The sequence below is a fragment of the Grammomys surdaster genome, unplaced genomic scaffold (genome assembly GCF_004785775.1).
Source record: "Grammomys surdaster isolate TR1022 unplaced genomic scaffold, NIH_TR_1.0 215, whole genome shotgun sequence".
NCBI lineage: Eukaryota > Metazoa > Chordata > Mammalia > Rodentia > Muridae > Grammomys > Grammomys surdaster.
Window position 1 is genome coordinate 5225905 of NW_021604660.1, and position 12009 is coordinate 5237913.

The 12009-nt window shown below is 40.3% G+C and overlaps 1 non-coding gene across 1 annotated transcript; it reads right to left on the minus strand.

The window, feature by feature from the left end:
- Positions 1–10729: 10729 nt before the first annotated feature.
- Positions 10730–10860, minus strand: LOC114625353. The gene has a single exon (XR_003712062.1). It is a non-coding gene; the product is annotated as a small nucleolar RNA SNORA17 (small nucleolar RNA).
- Between the last annotated feature and the right edge of the window lie 1149 nt (positions 10861–12009).

Here is a 12009-nt window from a genome sequence, read left to right on the forward strand (position 1 = left end):
TCTTTCTTTCTTTCTTTCTTTCTTTCCTTTATTCTGTTTCTTTCTTTTTTTTTTGTGGAGGCAGGATCATGAAAAAATCTTAGATCTTTTTTCTAAAAGACTTGAGGCTGACAAAAGTGAGGTTACATTTTTTTGTTTATTATAGTACAGCCAATCTCTTAGGGAAGGATGATGTATTTGATAGAGATTATGGCCAATTCCCAGCTTGCTCCAAAATGAGAAAACCAAAAATTGAGGTTTTAGGAGGGATTTAAGGTAGAGTTAAGCAGTACAAAAATAACACACGTGGTAAAGAAAGATACACAGTAGTGTACAGTAGTGTTGCTCCAGAGAAAATATGAGAGGCTAAGCATCATAACTATGTCCCTAACCATATATCCTGATCAATGGAGTAGAACTGAAATAAACACAAATGCTCCTCGGGCCAGAGATTCCCAAAACAATGGGTGGATAAAAGATTAATAGCATTGAAGAAGATCTGTAAGATTTTATAAAGAATCTCAGAAAAATGTGAATGAACAAGGAGCTTCCATCTCTTAGCATCAGGCAACAGACTGTCTAGGGTTGGGGAGGACTCTAAAGGACATCTTTATCAAAGAATAAGTTCAATATTGTGCCCAAAGTAACAGTTTGTCAAATTTTGATGAAAACTATCCACTGTTTAGAAATCACATGGTTTTTGTTTTCTTATTTTCCGTACATTGTAGCAGAAAGAATATCTTTTATGTCTGAATATTAAATTAATTTCAGATTAATATCTGCCCTAAAAGGACAGACAAATATAGAGTTTAACTACCTTTCTACTGTGGGACAATCACCTGAGTACCCTGCCAGAAATCAGTTGTGTGATATGCTCCTTTCAGCTTTTACAGAACCAGAAACAGGGTCACGGGGTGACAAGCCTGGAACTAGAAACTACTCGAAGTAGTGAACATCAAGCAATAAAGGGACATTTGAATATCAATCGGTTGCATTCCAAAGAAAACTAAATGTAAAGTTGTTTTGATGCCTTAAAATTTCCATTTTGTTGCAATAAACAAAATCAAATTCAGAGCTAGCCTCTTTACAATGCATCTTAAGAAGAACAATGCGTCACCAATATCTAATGAAGCAAGACCTAACTTCTTGATTGTTACTTCAGAATTCTTATTATGAGAAAGGTTATGATCAACAATTGACAATTGACCTCGAGAAAATGAAAAGCTTCTGTAAAGGAAAGGACGTTGTCAATAGGACAAAACAGTAACCAACAGATTGGGAAAAGGTTTTTATCAACCCCGCATCTGATAGAGGGATAATATCTAAAATATACAAACAATTCAAGAAGTTAGACTTCAGGAAACCAAGTAACCCTGTTAAAAATGGGGAGCAAAGCTAAACAATGAATTCTCAACTGAGAATTCTCGAATGATTTAGAAGCACCTAAAGAAATGTTCAATATCTTTAGTCATCAGGGAAATGCAAATCAAAATGACCCTGAGATTCCACCGTATACCAATCAGAATGGCCAAGATAAAATATTCAGGCAACAGCAGATGCTGGTGAGTATGTGAAGAAGAGAAACACTTCTCTATTGCTGGTGGGATTGCAAGCTGGTACAACCACTTTGCAAATCAATCTGGCAGTTCCTCAGACTATTGGAAATAGTTCTACATGATGATCCAGCTATACCACTCCTGGGCATATATCCAAAAGGTGTTCCAACATATAACAAGGACACATGCTCCACTATGTTCATAACGGTCTCATTTGTAATAAGTAGGAGCTGTAAACAACTCAGATGTCCCTCAAAAGAAGAATACATACAGAAAATGTGGTACATTTACACAATGAAGTACTACTCAGCTATTAAAAACAACTACTTCACCAAATGGGTTTCTCCCAGTTCACATAGATCACATCAGCTAGTGGTTACCATCGGAGTTCACTTTCTGTATCTGCTTTGGTTCTTACAACTGAAAATCTAGTTCCACAAAAAGCTTAACACCATCCTCCAATCACCTGAGGCACTTGAGTTTCTCCAAGTCTTCCTGCCATGGAAGGCCCAGGTACGAGCTCCAGCTTAGCTTCATGTCTTTGAGCCTCTCAGAGCCACTGTAAAGGACAGCTAGCACAAGTCAGCCCAGAATCATGACTTCCTGAAGTTCCACAGTGATTACCTCTGAATACTCAACTGTCCCACAGCTAGTCTCAACAACACACCCTGCAAAAGCCCTTACTACACCCTTTGCAGAGCCAGCTAAGGCTGTTCCTGTAAACCAAGAAGCTGTGCTTGTTGACCAGATGATATCCACAGCAAGCTTCCAGCTGATAGATTGCAAGGCTAGCTCCAAGCTCTTACACACTGGAAACCAGAAAACAGCAGCCATGGGAAACAAGATGACAGTCTCTGTTGAAGAGAGCCGGATAAACACCCTTTATGATAATCCACTAGCAACTTGTAAAGAGGGTCCTGTGGTGAACGTCAGTGCTGACCAGTCATTTCCTGGGCTGACCAAGCCTCCTACTGGGGTCAGACAGTGATTTCCAACACTGATCAGACTTACCATGGGCATCAGAAGATGACCTTCAATATTGACCAGGATGTCAATAGAAGTCAAGTGACAACTGCCAGTGGTGACCAGACAATCTATAGGGATCAGAAGACAACCTACCATGATCAGAATGTCTACAGAGATAAGATGAAGATTCTCAGTGGGGATCAGACTTACTATAATGATCAAATGACAGTTTCCAATGAAGACCAGACTCTCAATGGGAGTCAAAAAATGCCCCATGGTTCTAATCAAACTTTGTATGAGTGTCGGACAATGTCTTTTGATACTAACCAGACTCTCTATAGGGATCAAACGACAATCTCCACCAATGACTTGACCTATGGGACTCAGATGACATCCCCTAATGGTATCTAAAGTTTCTATGGCAATCAGATGACAACTCCCAGTGTTGAACAGACTGTCTATGGGTGACAGAAAATGTCCATCAATGGTAACCAGGCTGTCCATGGAAGTCAGAAGACCACTCCCAGTGATGAGTCAAAGTTTTATGGAAGCCAGATGATACCCTATGATAGTAACCAAAGTCCCTATGGGGGTCAAACGACAACCCACAATGGTAACCAGATCTTCTATGAGGGTCAGACAATGATTCCAAGCAGTAATGTATCTTACTACAGGGCTCAGAGAACTGGTGTCCAGACTCTCTGTGGAAGTCAGAGGACAACCCCTAACTGTATGACATCCCCAGATAGTAACCTAGCCTTCTATGGGGCCATACAACAACCCTCAATGGTGACCAGAGTTTCTATGACATTCAGATGACAACTCCCAACATTGACTTTGCCTTCCCTGGCATGCAGATGACAACTCCCAGTGGTGACCAGGCCTGTAATACAGGATGGATGATGTCCCTTGTTAGTAGCCAGATACCCTATGATGACAGAGTCTTATAATGTTTCAAACTCTCACTTGGCCCCAGGACAACCCTCAGCATGCTCTTCAAGCTTTCCTGTGGTACCAGGAAATCCCCCAGATAGGCAGATGGACCTCAGGACCCCAACCCAAAACAAAGGGAAGGCCTACATCGGCCCTTACCGAAAGTGTGGAAAGTCTTTTTCAAAGTGTTTCCATCTCAAAGTCCATATTTGCAAACACACTGGGGAGAAGCCCTACAAATGTTTCAGATGCACATGGTTATTGTCTCACTTAGATGAGCTCTCATGACACCTGAGAAAGCACACTGGGCATCGGCCCTATGTGTGTGACATCTGCCACATAGCCTATTCACAATCGGATCACCTAAAGGGGCATATAAAATAAAGCCACTTGTTATTTCAGCCAGCACAGGAACCCAGCCATCTGTAAGGATATGTGTACATTTGTAAAACATCTCCCACTAATTTGAAGATTACAAAGATTCTGTGGGTATCCTTATATTCATATGTCTATGACATCCTGTTACAAGCACTGTGCTAAGGCTTAGATTCATATAAATTCCTACTGTGATTACATTGTTATCTTCTGTCAAAAAAAAACAACAACAGAAAAGCAAACAAACAAAAAAACCCAAAAACAACCCCCTCAAAAAAAGCAACTTCATGAACTTTATATGCAAATGGATGGAACTATAAAGTATGATCTTGAATGAGATAACCTAGACCCAAAGGACCATACATTATACGCACTCACTGATAAGTGAATATTAACCCAAAAGCTCAAAATTCCCACGACACAACTCACAGACCATATGAAGCTTAACAAGAAGTAAGGCCAAAGTGTGAATGCTTCAAGCCCATTTAGAAATGGAACAAAATAACCACTGGAGGTGGAATGAGGGCGGGACTTGGGTGGAAGAGAGGAGGGGAAGGAAAAAAAGGGGACAGGACCAGATATGGGAAGACAGGAGAGAAATCCAGAGGGCTAGGATAATGAATAGAAATAAATAGCAGTGGGGGGTGGGGAACTTGAGGGAACCACTAGGAAGTCCCAGAAGTCAGGGATGCAAGAGGTTCCCAAGACCCAGTGTGGATGACATTAGTTGAAATACACAACAGCAGGGAGATAGATCCTGAAGAGACTACCTCCAGTAGATAGACATGGTCCCCAGTGGAAGGATGGAGCCACCCACCAACCCATCTCAGAATTTTAAATCCAGAATTGTCCCTGTCTAAAGAGACAAAATGGAGCAGAGGCTGAAGAAAAGGCCATCCAAAGACCACACCACTGTGTGAGACATGCTATCCAGATACCAAACCCTGATGCTATGGTTGATGCCAAGATGTGTTTGCAGACAAGAGCCTGATATGACTGTCCCCTGAGAGACTCTGTCAGCACCTGACTAAGACAGATTCAGATACTTGCAGCCAACCATTGGACTAAACCTGATGACCCCAATTGAAGGGTTAGGGGAAGGGCTGAAGGAACTGAACGGGACTGCTACCCTATAGAAAGAGCAGTATCAACTAACCAAACTTCTCAAAGCTCCCAGGGACTAAACAAGCAACCAAAGAGTATACATGGGCCAGTCCATGGCTCCAGCTACATATGTAACAGAAGAGTGCCTCATTTGGTGTCAGAGGGAGGGGAGGTGCTTAGTCCAGTGGAGGCTTGATGCCCTAGAGATGGGGGATGCTAGAGAGGTGAGGCAGGAGTGGGTGGGATGGGTAGGGGAGTACCTTCTTAGAGGCAAAGGGGAGGGGCATGGGGTGAAAGGTTAGTGGAAAGGAGACTGGGAAGGGGACTAACATTTAAAATGTAAACAAATAAAATGATTAATAAATTTAAAAAATTAAAATAAGAAATTCAGAATTATGTATAAAGTTATAACATGATATCCTCATAATTAAATTTATTAGAAAAAGAATACTTCATTTGTAATGTAGAGGGCTGCTTTAGATGTGTGCATGTGCATGTGTGTATACATGTAAATTGGGCTGCATCACTATCACTTAGAAATAGTTTATTTTTTTATTATTAAAGTAAATAAGGTGGAAAAAGAGATGCCTTGCATTAGAAATAGCATTTTCTTTCTCAAAATGTTCAATAAACTATTTTTGTTAAGATATGTAACATGAATAGTAGCTCCCAGATAAATGGTATTTTAGCTAATGAAAAAGATGTTGCTTCTTTGCATCTCTTTGACTTTAAACACACAGTTGAGAGAGGGGAAGACTTTCTTGCAGGGACACCTGCTTTTTGTACACTCTCCCTCAGCTATTTCACATTCCCTCAAGAGCCATTTTCCCCAGGGTGCCACAAATGAGGATTCCAGTTAAAATACTGCATGATATTCAGAACTTAGAATCCCTTCTCATTGTTTTCCTGCTCTACCCTTGGGTTGCCAAAGGGGGGGCATTTATATGCTCTAGTTTCATGAAAATAATGTTAGAACGGAACCAAGTATCTGATATTTGACTCATTATAATCAATTTATATGACAGATGCAAGATTTAGTGGTTCGTGTTGCCTGAAGATCAGATTATCTCAGAGTTTCACTTGAACAAGGATCTTTCAGCTCATTTAGAATTTAGACATGAACAATAACAAGCACAATAAACTTCTGACCCCTAAGATTTGTTCCAGTTCCAAATGCTTGGTAATTCTATGAGTCTACTGTTTCATGGCTCAGAAACTGGTACAGGTTTAAGTTGCTTTATAGGACAAAATAAATATGTCCTATAGGAATATGTAATAATCCAAAAGCGAGGTTATATTCTTCCCTAGTGTGGGAGTGAAGCTATACTAACCTATAATATATCTACATAGATACTTGATATAGCAAAGGAAAAGATTTAAAGATTTTTAAAAAAATCAACTCAAATAGATTAAAAGTCCTCTTTTTAAAAACATTTGAACTAATTAATGTTCTAGTAAGCCTGAGTTTGGAGTGTGCCATTTTTCTTTTAATCTGACAGTTTTGAGGTAAATGTCCCTGGATGTTCTTAAGAGAATCCACTGACATGGAAAAAGAACACATCATTTTTAGATCAACACTGTGTCTGCAGATAGCAAAATTATGGTTTGCTAATATTTAACAGAAAAATTGACATGTGTTCTGTCAGTCCATACTGATTTTAAAGGTATGAAGGAGTCATGGAGAGCAGCTGAGGCTTGACACTGTGAGCGGCCAGGAGAAGCTATTGGTGAAGGCCTCAGTGGCAACTGAAGGCCCAGGACTGAGGGACTCATTGCAAGAAGTTTAAGCTTGGCACTAGAAAGGAAGTCTATGAGAGGCTATTGGTAAAAGTGCAGCCCAGTTGCAGCAGAAGATCCCAGCAGTTCTGGAGGTACCAGTACCAGGGGAGGACCACCAAGAACAGCAGCAGCAGTGTAGTGGAACTAGCCAGAACCTAGAAGGCAAACTGTGTGTGTTCCAGTGGGCAGAGCTAGAGAAGTAACCCAAGCCCTCTGGAGGAACCCAGAAGATTGTGTGTAGATCCCAGACATTGGACATTAAGTTATTTGTACTGTTGGAGTTTAGTTTGGTTCATATTGTGGCTATGCCCTGGTTCTTCCCTTTTGAAGAAGGTATTTAATTTAATTTTGATTTTTACAGGAGTTCACAACTGAAAGACCTTCAAATTTAAAAAGAGAGTTTGGATTTTTAGAGAGATTGCATATCTCAAAGAGACTGAATTTTGTTTTTACATTTTATTTTCTTTTATTTAGTCACTTTACATCTGCCCACTGCTCCTCTCCTGGCCACCCCGAGCCACAATCCTCCCCCTCCCTCCTCTCCTCTTCTGAGCAGGTAAGGGCTTCCCTGGGCATCCACCATTTTGGCACATCAAATCTGCTAGGCTAGGCACATGCTCTCCCACTGAGGCCAGGCAAGGCAGCTCAGTTCAATGTATAGGCTACAAGTTTTGGGATAGCCCTTCTGCTCCAGTTGTTCAAGACCCACATGAAGATCAAGCTACACATCTTCAATAGACTGAAATTTTAATGTGTTTTAATTTGTAAAGACTGTGGGGCTTTTAAAGTTATTTATTTTTAATGTAAGATCTTGGGAAGGAATAAGAAAGGAAGGGTTGGGCTTAATAGTGATATGTTTGTGCGTCAAGTTGACAAGGGGTCAGTTTTAGTGGCTGGTTTCATGTGACCATTTCACACAAGTTAGAGACACCCAAGAGGGAAGAGAGGAGAGGAAAGGGGAAGCCAAAGAAGAGGAAGAGGATGAGCAGGAAGCAGGAATAGCAGCTGAGATCTAGCATAGTGGCAGAGACCCTACTTAGCTTTTGGTTCAGTTCTCAGGACTTGTCTGCACAGACACATACACACACACACACTCACACATTCACACAGCTTCCCACTCCCATGCATACACACAAAGCAAGTGACAGTGGAAAGTAACATAGATGACAACTGTTTGGTTGTTAATCACGAGTTGACAATCACAAGTATCCAGAACACTGACACTGACAGTGTTTTATCTCCATCAGTCACTCTTACAGCTCTAAGTAACTGCTCACTTCCTTTAAGCATTAAACTACATGTAAACCCATGGCATATTCTGCCTGGCAGCTTTATAATACTTTATAATATTTATAATACTTTATAATATTTATAATATTGTACAAATGCCATCAGATGATATCAGGAACTGTCTTTTTTCCCATTTCATATAATTCTCTGGAGATTTATCCATTCTGCTGTATGTCTTAGTAGATTATTCTTTTCTATTGTATTCCAGGATATAGGTACACAGATGTTTGTTTACCCACCAAAGGACACCCAGGGTTGTTTTCTTATTTGAGCTAGAATAAAGATGTATGCTAAAACATTTTTTTTTTTTTGCACAGAATTTCCTGTGACTACAGTGTGGCACTTACCTGGGATAAATGTTTGAGAAAATGAGTCAGATCATGCAGCAGTTGTAGATGTGCTCTGTAAAAACAGTCAAACTGATTTTGTGCACAACTGTACCACTCTCCATTTCTAACATTGATGTGGTCGTTTCTTGCACAAAGTAATGTTTGGACTGTTTTAAACTTCCAGTCACACTAAAAGATGTACAGTGATATCTTACCTTGGTTTTAACTTTGCATTTCAGTTTTCCTAATTAATGTGCTTCTTTGGTGCCTGTATATTCTCTTTCCTGAAATGCCTCTGCATATCTTTGCCCGTTTTCTAATTGAAGTGCATAAGCCATTATATTTTAAGCATTTTTCAAATGTGTTTTATAGACAGTGATTTATTGTTAGATGAGTAATTTGTAAGTATTTTCTTCTACTCTTTGCATAGAAAGTGTTTTCATCCCTTAGCAGGGACTCTCATGGAACAAAACTTTCATTTTGATGAAGTCTAACAGGTCATTTCTTTTTCTCATGCTCTTGGTGTCAATTCTAAGAACAAAAAATCTCACCCCCAGTCATGAAGACTGTTCTAAAGGTTTATAACTTCAGATTTAATGTTTTACTCCACACACATTTAAAAATCACAATGTTTAGAAGATGTGGAACTTGAGTAAAGGTTAATATTTTGCTTTGGGTAATGAAAGCTCTGGTTTTGTTGAAAACAAAACAAAATGAATAAACAAAACAACCAAAATGATCTTTCTTCCACAGAATTGCTTTTGGAATTTTGTTAACAGAGCACACATTTGTATGCATCTGTTTCTAGGCTTTCTGTTGTATTTCTCTATCTGTCTCTACTGTCTTACTGTGTCATGTGGATTTTCTCATTGTAGCTATGAATTCAGATCAGCTAGTAATCTGAACTCTTTACTCTTTTCTTTCAAAATTTGGTTTGACTATTAGTTTCTTTGTTTTTTCTCAGTAACTTTCAAGAAGCATGTCTGTAGCCACAAGAAATCTTATTGTAATTTTGCTAGGAATTACACTAAGTTAGTATATTGATTTGGGAAAAGTTGACAGCTCTACTTTGTGGGGTCTTATGATCCATGATGGTAACTGTCTCTATTTATTTAAATCTTCAGTCTCTTTCGCATCATTGTGCACTTTCAACACATAAATTCTCATAGGTTTTATTAGAGTTATTCCTAAATACTTCATATTTTGAGTAGCATTATATTTTTAATTGGGTAATTGCATGTTCATTGACAATTTCTAGAAAAATAACTGTTTCTTGCATAGTTGTGTTGTGAACCTCCTGAGCTCATTTCTTAGTTTAAGGAGGATTTGGAATTCCCTGAGATGAACAGGCACAGCTTTATTTCTAACATTCTAACATACATATACCTGTTGTGTTACAAAACTGACTAGAGTCTTTAGTGTTGTGCATCACTGTATGATATGCATGTCCCTAACATTTTCAAAACCTACCAAGCTGCCTTATGAGGTTGTAAATGCCCATCATCAATTTACAAGAGGTCTATTTGCCCCATGGCAGAATGCAGCGTTCCTTGATTAGCCTTTAGCACCATCATTTTAGCCATTTTTTCCAGACTTTCTTGCTGTGGTTAATATTTAGAACAGTGGCTTGTTCTTATGGGGCCGCCATGTTCCCGACTAGACAAGGCCTGAGGCCAAGATACACCAGCCCTGGTACCCACGAGACGCCATCGTGGTGGCTAGAGCAACCAATCCACCACGCTGTCTCTACAAAGCTTGGCTGAACCTCGCCATCCACACGGTACCCAGTAGAAATTTATTTATTTGGCTCTGATTGCAGCAGCCTGCAATTTCTCACAACAGGGGACCTGCCTGTGAGCAGTTTCTTTGTTTAAGGTTTCCCCACCGGAGTCACATGACTCGAATCAGTGCTACTTACTCACTAACTTTTTTTTAAAAAAAAAAATACAACTTTTACTCTCAGGTGAAATAGACTTAAATTTCTAGTGAATCCGTGCCTGAAGTTGGTGAGTCATTTGTTGAGGATAATATTTAAAACAACATGGCCCAATTTGGCTTGTTTTTATGGGGCCTGCCATGCTCCCGACTAGACAAGGCCTGAGGCCAAGAACAGAGTAGCGCTACTCTTGGAGGTCTCTGAGTGTCTGAGGTCATCTCAGGAGTGGTTTCCAGAGTGTTATGCCCTGCTCATGTAGTATGCTGCCAGTTAGGGGTCATCCCAGGAATGGTCTGTTGGTACAGGCCTGCACAGAGCAGAGGGCCAGGATTCTGTTGTCTATCTTGGACTCATTCCAGCCTGCAGGGCCTGCAGTCTCAGGCAGGGTTCTTCTAGCCTCCAGATTGCTATCCATCCTGGGAGCCTGTCCAGGACTGCCTGGTGCTAGACTGGTGGTTATTTCAGGCTTGCTTTTCCTAGGCAGTACTAGGCTATTGATCACTCAGATGTATACAGGTCAGAACACTGAGCATAGACATAGCCTTTCTCATCCCTGCCATCTATTGATGCACAGGTGACACAGTGACCACACCTGTAGTACCTATGGGGTATACTCTGGGTTTTTAAAATTTCCCTTTTGTAGTGTATAGATTAGACTACTATCTGAAAGCAATAAAGGCATAGATATTGGTTGGAAAGCATGTATCTCACTTTATCTGATTATTTCAGACAAAACACAACACATTATACTCTTTTTTATTGGATATTTTATTTATTTACATTTCAAACATTATCACTATTACAGGCTTTCGCTCCAGAAACACCCTATCCCATCCTCTCTCCTCCTATCCCACCCACCCACTCCCACCTTACCCTCCTGACATTCTCCCACACTAGAGCATCCAGCCTTCACAGAACCAAAAGCCTCTTCTCCCATTGATGTCCCATGAGGCCATCCTCTGCTACATATGTAGCTGGAGCTATGGGTCCCTCCATGTGTACTCTTTGCTTAGATCCTGGGAGCTCTGGGTGGGGGGTTGGTTGATATTTGTTGTTCTTCCTGTGGGTTGCAAACCCCTTCAGCTCCTTCATCCCTTTCTCTAATTCCTACATCGGGGACCTAGTGCTCAGTACACTATGGTTGGCTATGAACATCCACCTCTGTATTTGTCAGGCTCTGGCAGAACCTCTCAAGAGACAGACATATCAGACTCCTGTCAGCAAGCACTTCTTGGCATGCACAACAGTGTCTAGGTTTGGTGTCTGTATATGGCATAGATTCTGAGGTGGGGCAGTCTCTGGATAGCCTTTCCTTCAGTCTTTGCTCCACACTTTGTCTCCGTATTTCCTCCTTTGAGTATATTGTTTCCCCCCTTTTAAGAAGGACTGAAGAATCCACACTTTGGTCTCTCTTCTTCTTGAGCTTTATGTGGTCTGTGAATTGTATCTTGGGTATTCTGAACTTTTGGGCTAATATCCACTTTTCAGTAAGCACATAACATGTGTATTCTTTGTTACTTGGTTACCTCACTCAGGATATATTCTAATTCCATCCATTTGCCTAAGAATTTCATGAAGTCATTGTTTTTAATAACTGACTAGTACTCCATTGTGCAAATGTACCATGTTTTCTGTATTCATTCCTCTGTTGAGGGACATCTTGGTTCTTTCCAGCTTCTGGCTATTATAAATAAGGATGCTATGAACATAGTGGAACAAGTGTCTTTGTTATATGTTGGAACATTTTTGGGTATATGCTCAG